General features: G+C 39.7%; 1 protein-coding gene across 6 annotated transcripts in view; it reads left to right on the top strand.

The window, feature by feature from the left end:
• The window catches only part of FAM163B (family with sequence similarity 163 member B), a 1,080,770-nt gene that overhangs the window by 644,153 nt on the left and 414,605 nt on the right, over positions 1–22,012 (top strand). The window lies entirely within an intron of this gene.

Here is a 22,012-nt window from a genome sequence, read left to right on the forward strand (position 1 = left end):
AATTTCATGCCAGTTTAAACACAGATTAGACTGTTATGTTTTACATATATACCTCTCAACTTCTCAGCAGAAGAAATCTTTCCTTACTTGTAGTTCCCGAGAGAGCTGCCATTCCACTTGTAATCCTCTGCTATTAATACGGTCGTTCGTTTCTGCTCGCAACTGAAACTGCTGCCATTCCTTACTTGTAGTCCCCGAGACCTGCCACTGCCATTCTGCTGTGCTTCGGGCATTTGTTTCTGGTCGTATTAATACAAACTGGCTGTTCATTTCTGCTTGCTGCCCAAATTGAAACTGCTGCCATTCCCGCTCGCAGCATTTGCAGCCGGCCCGGAAATGATGACATGACCTCATTGAGCTCAATTCCGACTGGCTGGTAGCACTGGTGGAGCTGACGTCATTGTGCATGTGATGACATCAGCTCCGACAGCGCGAATTTGAAAAAAATAAAGCAAAAAATCGGAAATGAAGGGGTGCCACTTGGGAATCGTGGCGCCCCTTCATTTGGACCCCAAAACTCAGTAAAAAACGAATAATTCGGTATGGTTGGGAGGTATGACCAGGGAGCATTTCTGATGTACAGGTTGCCCGTTCTCATAATGAAGAAGGGAGTTCGAATAGGTTGGTTTTCGATATATGGCAGAATAATACTGTGCAGAGGTATAATCCTTGCTAATCCTGATGTCCAGGTAACTGATGGAATCAACATGAGTTTCCATAGTGAATTCCAGAAATGTAGTGCTAGAATTGAGGAACAAAAAAAATTCATCCAACTGGTCGTGGTTACCTTTCCATAAAATCAGGATGTCATCAAGGTAACGTCCATAAAACTTACACCATGTCATCCCTGTTGATGGAAAAACTATGGAAAGTTCCCACTGAGTCAGGACTATGTTTGCAAAAACTGGGGCACAGGCTGCACCCATAGCCACACCTGTACTCTGTTTGAACAATTGACCCTCATAGATTACAAAACTATTCTCCGAAACAAGTTCCATCAAAGTTCTCAGAGTCAAAATTTTGGTATGTGAAAAATTGGTATGCTGACATAGAAAATCATAAAACATATTCTGTGTGAGGTATTACATTAATTAAATCCTTCATGTCTATAGTGGAAAAAATAATGTCATCGCCAAAATATTCCTGTTTTATTTTTTTGAGACAATCCCAGGAGTCCCTGATGATATGTGAAAAAGAACTTAAACAGTTCATTAACTGTATGTCTAAGAACTTAGCTATTGGGAGAGTCTTAGATCCTTTTGCATCCACAATTGGTCTTAAGATTGGGTGCGAGATATTCTTGCGGATCTTAGGGATCCCGAAAATAGTGGGAATCCTCGGTTGCTTTTGCGTACAGTAGTTGAACTCTACTTCTGAAATTTGGTTGTTCAAAAGTAAATCCATGAGGACCATATCAACATGACTGTATGCAATATTGAGTTCATTCCGGGAAACCAGCTGTTTCAAAGTATATGCTTGAATGACATCAGAGACCTTGCTAGGAAAAAATCTTGCACCATACCACATAACCTTACTCAGAAGGAAACCTCTTTACTTAATAGTATATCAAACAACAAAACCATCCGGGTCATGAAACCGGACAAGGGAGGAGGATTAGTGGTTATGGACCAAGAGATATACTCTGACAGTATGTTAAGTCATTTATTGGGGGAAGGGTACCAGCAGGTGCAGCAAACTGGGATATTATATATAGAAATAATAGGGAACAGTGACGCACTTCGGATACTTAAGAGGACAAAGATCTGCAAAAATAAGTGTGTTTCCATTGTGTAGTGAAATTTGATTTTGCCTCTTTTGTGATTAATTCACAGCTTATGTTTGGCATATTTTAGTGTAGAACATTTGTCATAAATCATGTTCACTATCCATGTCCCACATAAGTTTGTCTCTTAATTTCTCAGCCAGTCCACTTTTGAATTGATAGAATTCTGCTAACATGTACGGTTCTGCCGTGAAGCCATAGTTTCTTCTAGCCTTTGACTCCTCCTCTGATATGGGTATCTTGTCACTACTACAACCATGTCTCTTCTTTCCCTGTCAGTAGTTTTTTTTCTGTTTTTGACTGTAACTCCCTCCTGAGGATCTGACACTGATACTCTAAGATGAAAGACCTGCTGTGTGTTCCCCTGTGTTCATGACTATTCTTGCACATACCACATGAAGGCAGCCACATGGCGGAGCAAGCATATCCTTGGCTGCAGACTGCACTTCTCTCTGCATTAGGTGCCAGCACTGTGGTGTGATCCACTTATCCAACACATGTCCATAAGGATGTGTGAACTTGCATTGGTTAGTCACTCCTACTGTCCCCTTGTCATTTCCTTCAGAATCTGGGTCACTTAGTCAGTTCTCACTTCTCTATGTCACAATCCAAGTTTCATTCATCTGCATCATGGATACAACATTCCTCCTTTGAAACTTCCTTGTTTTCCAGTCATTAATTGTGTGGCTTTAGTAGCAAAACCTCAACAATTTCTGCAAACAGTTTTGGAAAAGACGTCTATACTGTTAATAAAATATGAAACCACCCAAATGAATTGACACCCCTTGCATTATGTATGACTGTAATCTATGAACCTTCATATTAACTTTTCAATAAAGTTCTAGTCCTGCAATATAACTGTACATTCTTACACTGTAACATCAAAAGCTGCCACATATCCAGAACAACTTGTCACTTTGTGACTGTTCCCTTACTTAAGTGTTTACATCATGGTGACTTGCTCTTCTTTTACTTTGCATTCAAGTCACATTATTATTTCTCATATTTTAGTGTGTAGTTGTTTATACCCTATTTTCGTAAATACATCTCAAGCATAGTTTGCATTCAGCAATTGGATCCTTCAAAAGAAAAAAAGAAAAAGGAAAAAATGCTGCCGTGTCTTAAAATCAATAATTTAAGCATAAAGATCATTTTGCACAGATCATCTCTCAGCACATGTGCTAATTTGTACATATTGTTATTAAAAGCAAACTTTAATGGCCTTAACTTGTTGCTTGCTCAAACAGTGTCTATAAATTCACTTTTCATACTGGTTCAATCATAAAGTGTCTTTTAACCTGCTGTGATTTTCTTATTTTGTTATATTTCCATGTCTGTTTTTCCTTGGGACCTTTCCTGCATCCATGAGTTTTATCAAATTTTACACTTCCACCACTCCACTGACAATTATCACCAAAGACCAGGATGTCACTGTGGTCCCTAAAGCTAAAAACATGGCTTCAGTGGGACTCTGACAGTATACCAAGTTGCCTCTTAAACAGTTTAAATCAGGACTTATCAGACCCAGTAGGATCTGTATTTAACCACAGCCTCCCGACTAGCTTTGTCCAGATAGAGTGGAGGATGGCACCAGTCATTTTTGTGCTTAAAGGGGGGACCATGAACTGACCCTGGAAATTGTAGACCCATAAGTTTGACTAGTCTTATATGTAAGGCCATGGAAAGAATAATCATGGACCTGATAAATAATGACATAGGTGGCCTTGAAACGCTGGACCAGACCCAATTCAGCTTTGTTAAGGACAGGTTATCGCTACTGAATCTGGTGGATTTTTTTAGAAAGTCACTAAGGCCATGGGTAGGGTAAAACAGTTCATACCAGCTACCTCGACCTGACTAAGGCATTTGACACAATTCCCCAAGCAGATACTATAAATAAACTCTCAAAACTGGGCAAAGATCCTTATATCACCAGATAGATAGCCATTTGGCTCACAGACAGGACACATGGGTAAAGTGGGTGAATCCAGATCCAGCCAGAGGCCAGTTACTATTGGTGTGCCACAGGGCTCAGTGCTGGGACCACTCCTGTTTGGAATATACTTTTCTGAGGTCAAGGCAAATGTGAAATGGCTCTGGTTGACAATGTTTACCAGTTTACCAATGACTGCAAGCTGGGAGTAGATATTGAATCCCCCAACAATGTAGATATCCTTTAGGAGGGTCTAGATCAAACAAATGAGTGGTGCCAGAACCATGGCCTAAAACTAAATAAAAAAATGCATTATCACTCCCTTTGGGAAGTCAAATACCCCTGCAAATTACATCAGTAGCACACCTCTTAGAGTAGACTCAGAGGTGAGATATCTAGTTACACCAATAGTAAACTGAACTTTGACCTCCATGTGTCCTTAGTGGTGAAGAAATCCTTTTATGTGGAAAAACATAAGTAAAGATATGGCATCCAGATCCAAGGAAATTACAGTCGAGCTGTACTTAGCCCTCATTAGACCAACAACTGAGTACAATGTGCCATTTGGCATGTAATCGACCAGACACTTACAGCAACTGGAGTGATCTCAGATGTTCATCACAAAGGAAATTCATTGTGTAAACAACATAAACTATGCAGACAGACTAAAAGATCTATCCCTTTACTCTGTCTCCTACCATCTATTTTGGGTTGCCCTATGCCTGACCTACAAGGCACTCACAAATCCAACCCTGATGGAGCTGCTACAAGTCTGCAAGTCAAACAGCATGAGAGTCACATGATCTAGGGATTTAAACTTAGTCAGCGACTCAAACAAAACATGCTAGAGAGACCGATATGTGTCTCAGAGATTGTCCCTTCTTTGGAACAGGCTTTCTATTCACATTAAGCAGAGCCCTTCCCTGGCCCTCTTCAAGCACAGTTTGGATCAATGGATGGAGAATCACAAATTCACACCTGAAGTAGTGCCTATGTCCCTTATGAACAGGGCCATTCTGCAAGATGCTGAATACACGAGCACAAATTCATGCCATCCTCTTGCTCCTTGGGGCCATATGTTGGGTGAAATCAAGCTATATTGGCTAGGTTTGTAAGAGCCCTTAAGCCATTAGCCTAGTAAACATCTATGAACCTATCAAAATCTGGTTTAAAACAATATATTGCAAGATCAAAGCCAGCCTACCTGTGTATAAAAGGCATCCCTATGTACCTCTTACAGCCTCAGACTGAGTAGCCTGGATGGTGGGAAAGAGAAATGAGTAGCAGTGAGTGCACTCACCTTCCTTGTGGTGGGAGGGCAGTTTCTAGAGATCCTTCTTGAGGAATAGCAGTAGATAAGTGTCAGCTCCCAAGGTGCCTGCCATTAGAGTAGCATAGGCAGGAAGCCTGTCAGAGTGGCATGAGAGAGAGTAGAGACGCCTGCCCCCTGTTGGTTACCCCTAACTCCTGATGAAAATAACTTTAAGCAGGGGCACATATCATGTGTAAAAAAAGCTGAGTAACCCGTGTTGAAGGCCTGGCACTGCTGAGGTCTCACCACTTGTGGCAATACCTACTTCCAACCGTGATGCCAAAGCAAACTTGTCAGTCGGATGAGTTAAATGGATGGGAAGTGAGAACCCAGAATGAATATACAAAAATGTAGTGCGTAGCTGTAGAAATAGTACATGATAGTCAGGAAAGACAAAGAATCACAGTCATATCTTTACTACAGATTGAACCTTACAAAAAAGTTGTACCCCACATGGACAGATGCATACACGTGATTGCACACACACACACACACACACACACACACACACACACACACACACACACACACACACACACACACACACACACACCTCCCAGTAGTATCCAGCTCTATACTATTTAATCTTTTTTAAGCATTTTTAGACAAAATAAATGACTACCACTACAACACTGCTAATGGAAATGCACGTATTTGTGACTGCAGTCTGGTATCAAATAGCTATAATGTGCCACCTTTATGCAACTAGTTGACCTCACTGAAATTCGATCTGGAGAAGCTATGGGCTGTCCAAACGATCTACAACACATTTTCTTAACTAATAATCTCAAAATTAGTATTTTTGCAATGCCATTTTCCAGGTACAGCAATGCCCTGTACAATGTGAATTGACAGAAAATAAAGGGCCGTCCAAGGCAAAGAGGCCTGGCTCATCTGATACAAAAATTTCATCTAAGCTCAGGATGATATGAAAGTCCCCATTAATGCCCACCCTATCAAGTGTTATTGCTCCCATAAGACTGTGATGAATAATGGTGCTGAACACTTTAAGGCAACTCCAGGTTCCAGCTGCATCGAACATACAGTGTGATATTTCATTTTTGTATTTTATATATGCAAGTGAGTGGCAGCAAGGATAGCCTATGGCTGCCCCATGGACTTCTTTAATAATGAATCCTCAGAAATTATTTGCTAACCTTTAGAATAAAAACAATGGTTGCTGAAGTTTATCGTATGTTATTTTGGGGAGTTTCTCCTTTCCTTATTGCTGTATAGCTGTGGCATCAGTTTGTACAAGTCCAGGGAACTTGGGGGCACTTGTCACACTGTGAAGGGAATGGAGAGCTTGTGCCTGCAAAAACTGTTTTCCATCTGTGTCATCATATTTCCCTGGCTCAGTAGACTTTGTGTCACATAATTGTTGTAACAATATTTTGTACCTTTATCTGCATCATGCGCTTACAACACACTTGTGCAGTAGGTGCCATTACTGCTGTGCAATACTTGGGTTTCATGCCCAAATCTTGGCTGAAGTGCTTTCTGTCAAGAGTTTCTATGTCATCGCTGTGTCTTCGGTTTTAGCAAGGGTCTGTGGTTTCCTACTGCATGAATAAGACATAGAAGTTAGGCAAACTGGTGATGCACCAACCTGTAGGCGTGTTTGTTAAAGTTTAGGTGTGGGTGTGTGTGTGTGTTTAATGAAAATGATGCGTGTCCTTTACAAGACTGTTTCATTCATTATTCCAGTTTGTTAATGGCATGATAGGATTGGCTCTGGCTGCCTCACAACCCTGAAGTGGATGAAACCGGTAAAGGAACTAAAAGAAAACGGTGAATATCGGTTTCCACTTAATTTTTTTGCTCTGTGTTCAGCAGGTGACAGTTAAGATTTGCAACTGTGATAACATTTTGTTTTAGCAAAATAAGTGTCATATACTTGAGTAACTAATTATATAACCTCAAGTGATGCATCAGCAGCTTCTTAATGTTGTGTAGTGAGCATTAATAAAATTATATTTGTTTTCTGGAGTGGAGCACTGGACCTTTTTCAGACATGTACCAGAAGTGGTGTTTGGTTAAGTGACTTGCTCATTTGATAATCTTGATTTTGTTTTGCTGTTACTACTGTCTCCAGTGTAATGTTTATATATCTATATATATATATATATATATATATATATATATATATATATATATATATATACATACATACACATGTGTATATGTATATATTTCTGGGTGTCTTCCCTATCATCAAACATGCACAAGGTCAAAGTCTGTTTGGTCGACACCATTTGATCAACAGAAACAGATGGTCGAAATGTGAGTGAGACTGACAAGCCTTGGGTAGGGGAATATTCCTTTTTCCTGGCGACTGCAGTCTGAGTTAGTATATATAATTTGCATGGGGGTGTGTATGGGGTGCAGATATAAATAGGTAGATGTATGGAGATAGAGGTATAGCTATAGATAAATTATTTATATTATTTATACAAGCATTTGTTTTCATATATTGTGTAATGCATTCAGAAAAAAATATGAAGGTATAAACAACTCAAATGAAATAATAAACAGCCTTAAACTCTCTCACTCATCATGAGAGAGTCATGGAAAGTGCTAACTGGAGACTTGGAAGAAAAGACTTCTTGAAAATGTGAAGTATTCTATGCTGAGCACAAGGGGGCAGTAAAGGCTTAAACTAAAATGTCAGTTTCCAGAGTGCTCCAGTATGTTCTTTATCTTTATACATTGCCAATTACTTCTCTGCAGTACGTGCAAATGCAGTTTAATATGCATGAATTTGTTTTACTTTTAAAATCCTATATTAGCTGAAGCATGTAAAACATGAAAGTGTAAAGAGATGTACTCACCGAAATAATACTGAAGCCTGTTTATCCTCAGCATTGTATTCTATTGTATTCTTTGAGGATGCAATCAAGCAAAATATGGTGTGGAAGTAAAGTAAAAGTGAATCCGAGGAAGGCATTAGACTATGATTGATCAGTGACATTCTCATGTCTTGCATCACCACACCTCACAAAGTTCACATATATTACGTTGACTTCCACTCTGTCAAATCTCTAATGCAGAAACACTTTTTTTTTAAGAATATGATAATGAAAACATCCAGGGAATAAATCAGGGCCCATGTCTGAGAAAAGGGATATTCAAACTGTGTGCTGATAGGTTATGTAGACTAAGAACTATACAGCCAAGTTAGGGGAATGCCAGTGTCTAATGACAGTGTTGTTTAAAATGTAATAAATGATAAAATATAGACTACTTATCTACAGCAGACTTCCATTAAAAAACTGGCTGACGTTCATGTTAGAATTTAAAGCATAAACAAAGTCTTAAAAGCAGTTGTTTCATGCTACAGTTTGTTTTTGAACTTTAAATGTCGCTGAAGTAGAAGACAGCATATGCTTAATAGTTAATGTGGAACTACTGATTTAAGCATAATATCAGAGCAGTAAGTTATTTCAGTTCACATGGAGGGATCAGATATTATATCCCATGCAGTTTATTATAAAGTATGTTTGTATAAACGTTCATTACTGCGAAAAGCATGCCCCCTTAAAGAGAACTAACTTTGTGTAGAAAGCAACACCATCTAGCTGGAACAAGTGTGAATATAATGGCAAAGGTCATAATGCTATGCCTAAGTAATAACAATAGACAGATATGCTCTTAGCTGCCCGAGGACAGCCAGGATACTAAGCTTTGGAATATACAGTACAACATAATGCATTTAGGTTGTCCTTTCTAAACAGGAGTAATGTCATCTCTGTAATAAATCAGTTATGTTATGACTCTGAAACAATATTGATACTTTACTTGTGTTATACAAAGATCCGAGCTAAATTCTATCTTATAGAAATTGAAACTCATTTACTAGAAAGTTCCTGGACCTTTTTTTCCAATGTGATGTGATTTGTTGTTTCATAGCCAGGTATGTGAATGATATCTCCAAAAAGTGGTATTGTGTTTATTTGTAAGGATTATAAAATGACCCTGATACTAGAGACCCATCATGACCAAGTGCATATAAGGCTGTTTTGTAGAGTAAGAAAATCATTTGTATGTTATTTGGATTTGTACATTCAGCTAGAATCTTCTGGTTTGTTCTGTGAATATATTGTAGGGCTTCCCTGAGATTTTGGTAGATTTGTTTTTTCCCTAACGGGAACTAGTGTTGGACATTGGGGAAATTTAACATCACTGGGTGGTACGAGACTGTACTGTCTGCAGGTATAACAATGCATGTAAATTAAGGAGGAATTAAAGAGCAAAAGGTATTAGGAAAAAGTGAGTGTGTGTGTGTATATATAATCTATTTCTCTCTCTCTCTCTCTCTCTATATATATATATATATATATATATATATATATATATATAAAATATGCATGTGAATGTGTCATAACTTAAGTTACCTGGTACTTTGTGCAGTTCCTCATCTGGCACCTCCCTCAAATCAAACTTGAAGCCCTCCAAAAATACCACATATGAAGAGCTTGAGCCCTTCAGTCATGTGTAAAAATGCAGTTCTGAATGACAGTACCTACTCCCACACACACAGTATGCTTATTAAAGCTTACTTGCATCTTGCAATCTCAGCCAAGCTTACCTGATGGTCATTAAAGTATTGCTACTTAAACACAGAGCAGCAGGCACTTTGAGTAATAAGCATAAATCAACAGTACAAAAAATATGACAGAAACCAGACCATTCTGTAAAAATCAAGGACAGATGAAAAGCCACTCTAGTACTTGTGTCTACCTTGGATGGGGGGGATACTCTGCACATTTACACTGCATAACTGCTCCTTGCCTTGCTTCGACACATCCAGAGTCAGTACATGGGGGAGTGGGGTGCACCAAGTATGTCACAGTTTGAAATGTCTCTGGCTGACTTGTGATGGCCCTGACACATTTGTCATACCTCTCAACCTCAGAGCAAGAAATCTGGACAAAGCCATAAGGACAATTTTTAAAATATTGTTCTTATAAACTTAGAAAGATAATAGAGGTCTTGCATTAGTATGAATTTTCTGAATGGTATGAAATCTGAAACTCAAATGTCTGTCATTATTTTCCAACTTCAGTCTTTAATGATTTGTCACTAATTTGCCAAAAAAACACAATTTTATGAAAAATGGACCAAAAATGTCATGTAAAAATATAAAATAGCAACACAATACAGCTGGGAACCTGTCAAAGAAGGGACACTTTAATATTAGTACTGCTAACTTAAGCAGCTGACAAAATAAAATAATCTACATGCATTTCTGAAATAAAAGTAATCTGATTATTACAGTTATTTCTTAATTATAAACCCTCCATGTTTTTTTCCAAAATTGCTATTTTGCGGAGGGATCATTAGGAGAAGAGCAACATTTTGAGCCAAAATCAGGGACAGTTGAGAGGTTTGGCTATGCCTAATTCTATAAAGCAATTTATTTGCATGTACCTCTCAACCTGTTAATGCAATAAATCTGAACAAGGCCAAATATATTGGGGGAACATATAAACAGTACTAAAAATTGCTCTTGTATAAACTGAGACAGTTGATAGAACAGGTCTTACTTTAGCATACATTTTTCTGAGGGTTATGAAGTCTGAAACTCAGTGTCATTATTTAGTGACTTAATTCCTAAATGATTTGCCAGAAAACCACAAATTTTATGAGGAACAAACCAAAAATAAGAAGCAAAAAATCTATTCATTCTTTGAAAATCTGAACAGTTGGGAGGTATGGTTCAGCTGGGACTGCCTAAGTTTGCCGCCCTTCCCCCTCACAAAACCATGGTCGAATGGAGCCTCCCCCTGCAGCCATTCCAATGATCCATTACTCGGCTATTTCACTCCATTTACCATAAACACTAATGTGCATTTACTTCTATGATGATTTGAACTTCATTTGAAAGTTTTATTTTGCATTTTACAGCACAAACACTAAGACATCTGCTAAACAAACTTGGCATTAAAACTTCTCTGCCATTGAAACTCACATTCATTGAAACAACATTGAAACCCACATTCAAGGAAAATACATTTTACCCGTGGCAGATAAAGATTAATTCTGGGCTGTTTTCAAATCATAGGCCCCTTGCATATGAAACATACATGTGCTCTTTGATACACCTTCCTATTGCTTTGAACATTTTTCCAGTAAACAATGAAACAAAACGCATGCACCAATGACAAAACTGCCCAATTCAGAACATTTCCATCATAAAAGTCTACTCAAACTTCTACAGTCCACTATTACCAGTAAATATGCACAATTCTGCAGTCCACCATTATCAGTAAATATGCACAATCTCTGAAGTAGTAAAAAAGTCATCTAAATAATTCCATGTTAAATAAATCTGTAATGAAGAGGTTGCTGCTAGCAATCACCTTTATATTTCATGGTTTCATCGAAAAATAGTATATAATGCCCCTGAGGAATAAATTGTTTTATTTATTTATTTTTTTTATTTTTATTTAACATTTGTTGACCGGGAAAGTCCGACTAGGTTCCACAGATCCTGTTTTCAGTGGAGGCCCGGGGAGAAATGCTCCAGAAGCATGTCTTTAGAATGTGGGAGGAAACCGGAGTACCCGGAGGAAACCCACGCGAACGCAGGGAGAACATGCAAACTCCGCACAGAAGGCACCCCAGCCAAGAATCGAACCGGAGATCCTGTTTTCAGTAGAGGCCCGGGGAGAAATGCTCCAGAAGCATGTCTTTAGAATGTGGGAGGAAACCAGAGTACCCGGAGGAAACCCACGCAGGGAGAACATGCAAACTCCGCACAGAAGGCACCCCAGCCATGAATCGAACCGGAGAACCTCTTGCTGTGAGGCGACAGCATTAACCGCTGCCCAATTGCCTAAATTACATTAAAAATAAGCTAGTAATATTGCAATAGGAAATGGATGGCAAACTGATAACAGGCTCATAGTTAGTATCTTAACTTTCAGTACGGCAGCATTCACCCCTTATGGGAGTAGAACCAACAACCTTCTGCATCAAAAGCAAGTGCACAACCTGTTGTGCTATTAGCAATGTGAGCTGACTTGGCATAATCAGCACTAAACTTCTCTTCCCCTGCAGCTCTCAGCTGCTTGTAAAATCTACTCAATACTCAACTGCATCTCAACTTCACAACACAAGAAATCTGGAAAAAGCCAAATTTATTGGGGTGGGTCAAAAGGGCAAAAGCCAGGGACACATTAAACATTGCTTGTATAATCTTGGAAAGCTGCTAGAATACAATGCTGCGTTACCACCATACATTTTACTGCCAAGGTCCCTGTGCAAAAGAGTCAGAACAACATACCACTATGCCAAATTACCTGCTTTGTGAAAGAAAAATGTTGTATTACCACCATACATTTCACTGCCAAGGTCCCTGTGCAAAACAGTCAGAGCAACATACCACTACGCCAAATCAGCTGCTTTGTGAAAGAGAGGAAGACTGAAACTTAAATGGCTATCATTTAATGAATTCAGTTCTCACCATAGCTGTCAACCTCTTAGCACAAAACACCTGGACAAACCCAGTAATGAGGGAATACAGCCCTCAAACATATTCAGTGAATTTAGTTCTTGCCATAGCTGTCAACCTTAGCACAAAAAACCTGGACAAAGCCAATAACAGGGTAATACAGTCCCAAAAATAAGGACAAATTTCAAATAGTCATCTTATAAACTTAGAAAATTGCTATAATAAAAGGTTGTGTTACTATATATTTATTGCTAGTATAAAAAAGTTGTTTTATTATGTATTTACTGAAGAATATGAAGTCTGAAATTCAAATGCCTGTCAATTTTACTTCTGACGGAACAAAAACAATTTTCAGCAGAGGCCCAGGGAGAAGTACTGTAGACACATGTCTTTGTAAAATGGCAAGACACCAGAGCAAATCCACACAAACACAGGGATAAGATGCAGACTCCACACAGAAGGCATCTCAGCCAAGAATCAAACCAGAAAACCTATAGCTGTGAGGCAACAATACTGCCACTGCATGACTGCACCATCAAATATGTAAGGAATTAAACATTCAGAAACCTGAAGTCTGAAATTCAAATGCCTGTCAATTTTATTTAACATTCGTTAATCAGGACAGTCTGACTTGGAACAAAAAAACTATTTTCAGCAGAGGCCCAGGAAGAAATAATGCAGATATGTCTTTGTAACATGGGAGGACACAAAAGCAAACCCACACAAACACAGGGAGAAGATACAGACCCCACAAAGAAGGCACCCCAGCCAAGAATCAAACGTGAGAACCTGCAGCTGTGAGGCAACAATGCTACCACTGCACCATCAAATATTAAGCATTGCAACATTTACAAACCACAGATATTATGAGGAACAGATCAGATCAAATATGAGGCAAAAATCTGCAATTTTTTTACAAATGGTGGTGGTTAGGGAATTCAGGTCTTTAACACCTGCATACAAGGTACAGGGTTCAAGCCTGAGGTATTCCCTACCACACCACCATGAGTCTTACCACCAGTATATTGCAGCTGGGGCATTTTCACACACAAACACGCATACACACGCACACACACACACCTTGTAGCAAACCATACATCCAAATCCCTGTCCACACACTTACCTGTAGATCTTGTAGCAAACCACTCCAAATCCCTGTCCACAAACCACCATAAATCCAAATCCCTAAGCTACGAAAACCCGCGCAAATCCAGACCCCGCCCGATGTGAGATATTCCCCTGATGAGACCCCCGCCCATCGCGAGATCTTCCCCCGACGAGACTACAGCAAACTCCAGACTGCTGACGTCGCACCCCGACGCGTTTTCCCAGCGAGTTCCAGGACAGTCTATGCAGTTTAAAACTGCATAGACTTCTGTGAGCTCCATTCATGTTTCCCAGTCAGGACTGCTGCTGAGACACTCTGCGCATGCTCCAGACTGTCTCAGCAGCAGTCCGGACTAGTGCGCATGCGTGAAAGTCCGCGATTTTTTAAATTTATTTTATCTTTTCATTTTATTTTTTCTTTATTTTACAGTTGAGGGGGCTGCAGTCCGGCAGTCCAATAGCACGGGCTGCCCCTGAGCACCTCTCTATTACTAACCACATACCCCATGAAATCTTAAAGCAGTGTATAAACTTCCTTGTCCACGCAGATAATAAACTCCTGCAAAAACCAAAGGACTCAATTTGTGAGGGGATCGATACCTCTCAACCTACAGACAGTGAAAATGTGTACAAAGGACCTTAAAAACTAGGTACATCAAGACAGAAATCTGGACAACTAATTAGAATAAAATGTACATACCAGATAGCACATAACTTGCTTTCAGCAGGAATGTGGGATACTACTCAGAAGCATGTTAAAAAAAACAATTAGTGACATAAATTATGGAAAACATAAGCATTTTATCAAAGAGACCGTATACAGTCTGCAAACATTAATGAACTCTATTGAAAATTGTGTCACATAAGGTCATTTAGTGTTGCTTCTGAAAAAGGGAGATGCAAGACATGTTTCCTGTATACTAGACAGCTTAAAAATCCTGTGTGAAGAGGGGAATTCAGAAAATTGTGTAAAAGAGTAAATCAGGCCTGAACATAGGGGCATACCTCTAAAAACAGTAAAATCATGTGCAAGTATAAATCAGGCTGGAACATAGGGACATACCTCCAAAAACAGGAAAATTATGTGCAGGGGTGAATCAGGCCTGAATATAGGGGCACACCTCCAAAAATAGGAAAATCATGTGCAGGAGTAAATCAGGCCTGAACATAGGGGAATACCTCCAAAAATAGGAAAATTAGGTACAGGGACATACCTCCAAAAAAATAGGTACATCATGTGCAAAGATAAATCAGGCCTGAAAATAGGAATGCTGTCTCGCACAGCCAGTTACATGCTTAACTCTGTCTTACCCCATGCACCTGTGCAACATCTAAACAGCAGGACATCTTAGAACTCTGAACTTTAGGTTATTAAGCTGTATCCTCAGACGTAAGTACTGCATGAGAAGCAGCATCAGTAGCTCATATCCAGTTTACAGCTCACTCTTACACTATAGGAAATAGAGATACTAACAGGGGTCATGTAATTAACATGCAGAAACCCTTTAGGCAGCAAGACCAAGCTAGTTAATCTGACAACATCCTGGTTTATTGGTGTGTTTACAGTTAGACACCCAAATGCTGCACTCACCAGGCTGAGCAAGGACAGGGTAATGGTTAATTGCCATGCCAGTGCCAGGATATGTAACATCAACAAATCCCACAAGCCTTTTTACTTCTGAGATGTACCTCCTTGGATCATATGAAGAGTGATATGATGGAGCTTTCACAGTATGCATCTGGAGGTGGAGTGAGTCTAACATTGAGTAGTATCTGGTCTTTGCCATGAATGATGCAGCAATAAGAACGAAAAGGTAATTCACTTTATCTGTTTAACGGTGGGTGTCATCTAGAGAGGTCTAGTATATATATATATCAGCCAGGCTTCCATAGATTTGTAGGTAAGTACTTTTCTAGCTGCCCTTACAGGTAATTCTAAACCTTGCCAATGTTTATTTAATGAGAATCAATACCTGGACCTCCTGCTGCAAGGGAAGCACCTTAACCATTACGCCAACCCCCAATTATATATATTGGCTAAGACATTTTCTTCCCCATAGTGCCTTTTTTTAGGCAAGGCTAGTCTCCTCAAGTTATCCACAATAGCCAACCACAATCAAAATCATATGAAAGTAACACTACTCAATGCTAGAAGGCTCAACAAAAAGTTGCACAACTTACAAGCATTTCTTGAAAATATCAATGCATGCATAAATTCTGAAGAATGGTTTCAAAATAGTTAAAGTACCCCCACAGTGAAGGGTTTTAATGCCTACCACATGAAGCTGGTGGAGGGTGGCATATCTGTGTTCCTAAGAAACCATTTCAACTTTAGACTTGTAATGCAGGATAATGACCTAGAACTCCACATTCTTCTTGAGATAGACAAAACCCATATTAACCAACTACTGTACCTCATTTATCACACCAGCAGACCATGAGGTATATCCTGCCAAAATGACATCCCTCAATATAGAACCAGACATTTTCTTCTTGGGTGACTTCAGCTATCCCTCCATTAACTGGGGAACCTACACCACCACAAAGTATGCATGGATATTCATAGATTTCAATTAATGTCCACTCCTTGGACCCCACTAATCCAAGTTCCAAAGAGAGGTTCAAAAATATTTGATGTGGGCTGCATTAATAGAATCCACCTATGCTCAGAGGCCACAGTTACCAATTCACTGGTGATTTCTGGGCATTACTTTAGGTGTCAGACCGGAGGCTACTCCAAGGCAAATCTACTCTAGCTAACTGATAAAATGAAAAAAAAAATTAAATGTCAGCCTCAGCTAGATTACCCTGTGTCATACACTGCAATTTTCACAGATAAATTTTATACCCACCTCTAAGCTAGCACCGAGGTCTCACAACCTTATAAGACATAAATATAGTGCCAAGTTCAAGAATAATCTCATTTAGTGGAACACCAGTGTCCACAAACTAGACAATAAGAGAAATAAACTACAAGCCTGTACAAGCAAACTTCACACCCCAACAGTCAGGGAAAAGCTCAAAATGTTCGTAAAAGAACATAGAAAACAGTTAAATACTTAGGTAATTTGTGAGTTGCCACACAGCAACAGGATAACCATAAAGCCTTCCTTAGTTATGTCCAAAGCATTTTAATGGGTGGTGGCGGGTGTGGTCTTCCCTAGGTTCAAACAGTAAAGTGATAAAGCCATGCTTTTTAAAAGCTTTTTGCATTTAAAACAAGAAAAGCTTAAACTAAAACTAGTGCTGGATTATTTAAAGGCATTCTTTAAGAACGCTCTGTCTGGGCATCCCTGCGTGTGTTGACACACACCTGTTGCATACTCATTTTCGGCGTTACACCAGTCCTTGCGGAATTTAAGTACAAGTGTGTAGGTGTGTGTGTGTGTGTGTGTGTGTGTGTGTGTGTGTGTGTGTGTGTGTGTGTGTGTGTAAGTTACTTAATTAACTACCTAGAATACCTCTCAAATTTGGCCAAAGTCCAAACTAATGTGGGGAAAAAAGCCCAAAAATCGGGACAGATTTTAAATGTGCTCTTACAAACTTAGAACATTGCTAGAATAACAGGATTTGTGTTAGCATACATTTTTATGATCCAGATGGAGTTTGAAATTCAAATGCATGTCATTATTTAGAAACTTCAGTCTTCAGTGGTTTACCAGAAAACCACACATTTTGTGAAGAACAGACCAAAAATGCAAGGCAAAAATCTGGACATTCTGAACAGTTGAGAGCTATGCAGGTTAGTAAATTTCCTCAGTCTCAAACCCTGTACATTGTTACAGGAAACAAGAGGCCAAATTCTTTACAACAACAACCAAACTAGTAAAAAATCAGTTTTGGTGCATTTTCAAGGAACTGAGTTTCAGTGCATTTGCAAGGAACTGTAAGCTTCAGTGCATTTTCAAGGAGTTGTGAGCTTCAAGGGAAGAGAGGTTTACTGTTGCTCTTGCTATGTCTGTTTTCAGTGTGCATCTATTTTCTTTAGCAAATTATCATAACATAACAGGTAGCATACTTACTTTTCAAAGCAGAAGGCTATGGGTTCTACTCACATAGCATGTAGATGGATTGCTGATACTGTGCTGTACTTTAAAGGGGATAGGTGCTGCAGTCTTGAGTGCGTCCTCCTTTGGATTAGATGCCTTTTAACCATGAATCTGTTGTCAGTTTGCCATCCATTCCCTTTTGCAATATTACTGGCTTACCAATTTTTACTGTAATACAGGCAGTTTAACCTTCAGCTGGCACTGAATTTGTAGATGAAACACTGAAATATAATGTTGTTTGCTAGCAGCAACATTAGTTACAGATCTGATTAATGACTTTTGCTTCTGTAGACATTGTGCATATTAATTGGCATTGTTGGATATAATGACAGAGGTCTGAGTGGCTTTTATGGATAAATGTTCTCAAAATGGGCAGTCTTGTCATTATTGGGTCATGCATTATGTTTTATTGCTTACTGGAAAAATGTTCAAAACTATACATTTTAAACGCACTCGAACAGGTGGTGCTGTATTATACAATGAATATAATGTATTTATGCAATGAGGAAGGTGCATCAAAGAGCATATGCATGTATGAATTTCCGGAAAATGTGTGCAAGGGCCCTATTATTTTAAAAGAGCCCAAAGGTACACTTTATCTGCCATTGGCCAGATACATATTCTTTAAATGTGGGTTTCAATGAATGTGAGTTTCAGTAGAACGCATGTTTACTGTTAAAGCTAAGTCTGTTTTATTGTGACCTGTATTGTTTTGTTTAGCAAATGTCTATTAGTGTTTGCGCTAAAATTTGAAATAAAAGTTTTAAATTAAATGCAAATATATGAAATCATTGTAGAAGTAAAGAAGAAAATAGTACAAACACTGAGAGGTTTGAGCATTGTTTATGTTGACTGGGGAGAAATAGCCAGGATTAGTAATGGGACAATGGCCATGGTGTGTGTGTGTTTGTGTGTGTGTGTGTGTGTGTGTGTGTGTGTGTGTGTGTGTGTGTGATCGCATGTGTCTATATGCACACACATGTACAGCACCTGCCTAGGGCCCCGTTTGAACATTATTTGGCTGTGAGGTAAACTCTGTTTCTTCCTCTTGCTTGCATCTGTGTGTCCATGCGTGAAAAAGTGGTATAGGATTGGGAGGCACTTGGAAGGAACTACAGACAAGACTAGAGAGAGCCAAAGTTATGTTTAAAATTAACAGCAGCCATCTAGTTGTACAGTAGTATAATGCAGTACAGAGTTGTGTTGTGGAAAAGTCTGTTTTCTTTTTGTTTAATTGAACCGGGCAAACTGGTGAATCAGCCAGGGCATTGTGGACTACTGGACTGAAGATGAGCTTTTTTTATTGTGAATAAAGTCAGATTTTATTTCTTACTTTTGGAGAGGGGGAGGTGGGATGGGGCTAGGCTAGAGTGTGCATGTGTGTATGTTTGCATTTGTCTGAATATTTTAAAGTTTGACTTATGGTGGGGTAGGGGGTGGATAGCTGAGCTGTGCCTTTCATTAATATTAACTTGCCCTTTCATTTGCAGAGCTTAAATTATGCCATTAAGGCTGACAAGTGAATATTTGTGTTAATAAATTGGAATATGTTCATCCTTTTTTGTTGTGGGGTAGTTGGCCAGCTGTGCTGTGGATGAATGTAACTTGTCCTTTTCAATTGATTGGTTTAAAATCCAGCCTTCAGGTGCATTTGTGTGAATAAATTTAAAAAAAAAATAAATAAAAAAAAAATATATATATATATATATATATATATATATATATATATATATATATATATATATATATTTTGGGGGGGTTCTTTGTCCTTTTTGTATTATTTTAAAGGGTGGCTAGTGTGCATTTGTGTGAAATTAATTGAATTTTTGGAGGTTGGGATGGCTAGCTGTGGCAGTCTCGTTTGGGGATTTGATCACTGCTCCTAGCTGGTCATTATTTTGTTTCAAAAGTTCATAGGTTGGTACTAGGCTATCGGCCCTGGGCCTATACAAGCCTAGCCATAACAATTCCCCGGCTATTTCTTCCCACACTACTTACTTCCCTGGACCCCTGTCTAGCAGGGTGACTGACTTGATCCCCGAGGTGAATTTCCTTTCCCCATCCAATCATCAAGGTTCCTTTTGAAGAGGGCCAAAGAGGCACTCTGCTTGACATGTATGGGCAGTCTAATCCAGAGTCTGGGGAGTCTCTGGGTCAGGAACCTATCCCTCTGGCATGTTTTGTTTATTGTGATGACAAGGTTTAGATCCCTGGAACGTGTGGCTCTGAGGGATTGGGATTTCTTTAAGTGTAGCATGTCCAACAGCTCTGGGTTTGACATGGCCTTGTATGTTAAGCAGAGATCGCCTCTGAGTAGACGATATGCGACAGAGTATAGCTGGAGTTTTTTAAGGTGATCAGCATAGGGCATCTGCTTTAGGCCTGTGATTCTTTTAGTGAGGTATTTCTGCAGCCTTTCCAGTTGTTGCAGATGTCTTGAGAGATGCATACAAAATGGAGCATTGTGCTCTATAATGGGTCTAATGAGGGATGAGTACATTGGGACAATGACCTCCTTTTTTCTGGATGAAAAGCCCTTGGTAATGAGGTGTGCCACATAGAAGGATTTCCTGACTGTTGTGGCAATGTGGTTATTGAAGGTGAGACCACTGTCCACCTGTGTCCCTATGTCTCTTATTACACGTTCGGGGCTTAGTGTACTGCCACCTATGTGATAAATCATGGGTACATGTTTTTTCCTGAAGGGGATAAATATACATTTCTTGGCACTGAGCTTGGGCCCATGGCTCTGGCACCAAGCATCTGTTTCTATAAGGCCCTTTTGGAGAGTATTCACATCATTTGGGGAATCAGTAATGGCTCCCAGTTTGCAGTCATCTGCGAACTTTGTTAGCCAGAGTCCCTTAGTGTTAGCCTGTACTTCAGAGAATTAGATGCCAAACAAGAGAGGTCCCAGGACTGAACCCTGAGGTACTCCGCTTGTCACTTGCCTGGAGCTGGATTTGGAGTCAGCTACTTTTACAGTGTGGGTTCTGTCAGTAAGCCAATTGGCAACCCATCGAGTGATGTAGTGATTAATGCCCAGCTTAGTAAGTTTATCTATGATTCCAGAGTGGAGGATGGTGTCAAAGGCCTTGGTGAAGTCCAGATAGGCTGTGTGGACTGCCTTGCCATTGTCCATGGCTCTGGAGACTGATTCAAAGAAGTCAATCAGGTTCAGGAGACAAGATCGGCCCTTCACGAACCCAAACTGGGTGGGGTCCAGTGTTTGAAGGTTGCCAATGTCTTTGTTTATAAATTCCATGATAATACATTCCATGGCCTTGCAGATCAGGCACGCCAGACTGATGGGACGGTAGTTCCCGGGATCCAAGGTGGATCCCCCCTTGTGGAGTGGGATAACTGTAGCTGTGCGCCATTCAGTGGGCATGAAGCCTGAGGTGGGGGTACGATTAAACATGACACTTAGGTGAGGTGCCAGTTCATTTTGTAGTTCATGTAGTACACAGCCCGGGATGTCATCTGGTCCCATGGATGCTGTATTCTTAGCTTTGGAGAGTGTGTTTTTTACCTGTGTGGCCGTTATTACCGGAATTTGGCAATCTTCCGGTATTGAGATGGGCCATTTAGGGGGTGAGAGGGGGGGTGAAGTTGGCACTGAATCGATCTGCCAGGATATTGGCAATATCCTTGGGATCAGTATATTTGACGACATTCTGTTGTAGCTCAGAGCAGATCTGAGCATTGCCATTTAGATTCTTGACATAGTTATAGAATGCCTTGTGGTTGTCTTTGGAATTTTTGGCAATTTTATTTTCGTAACTAGCTTTGGAGGATTTTACGAGGGATCTCAGCTTCTTACTGAGGCTGGTAAGGGAGTTTTTTGCATAATGGGATTTTCCTCTTGATTATTACTAAAAGCAATTGTCATTGAGTAGGAGGTGTTAGAAAACAATCTCCATGGTGGGACTGTTAAAAAAAAAATTCTGCTCTGGGCGTAAAATATGGCAGGTATGCCACAGGTTATGTCAATAGCATAAGAAATAATACCAGCAATGCTCAGAGTGAATACGAAATAGCATCACATTCCTACCCCATGGAAACATTACCAACATATTAATGGAGAAATGCAGCTCTGACTGCACCCTCTATACCCCTCCCCAGATTAGTCACAGCAGAGGCATAGCTCATTTAGTGTCTGGTGACCATTCAGAATATAAGACCCCATCCCACAAGCCAAGTGTCTTTCTCTACTGGCGTTTTGGTACAGAAACAGTCAGTAACTATTCATCATGGCCACTAACACTTTGCTTCCAGTTTGGCTGCCCCATCACCCCACCCTTGCTATGCTACTTACTCACAGTATTTTAGGATACCTATGCAAATCTCTCTACCACTTATGAACAAGTCC

The sequence above is a fragment of the Protopterus annectens genome, chromosome 16.part0 (assembly GCF_019279795.1).
Source record: "Protopterus annectens isolate FY-2018-M chromosome 16.part0, PAN1.0, whole genome shotgun sequence".
In the NCBI taxonomy this organism is placed as follows: Eukaryota; Metazoa; Chordata; order Ceratodontiformes; family Protopteridae; genus Protopterus; species Protopterus annectens.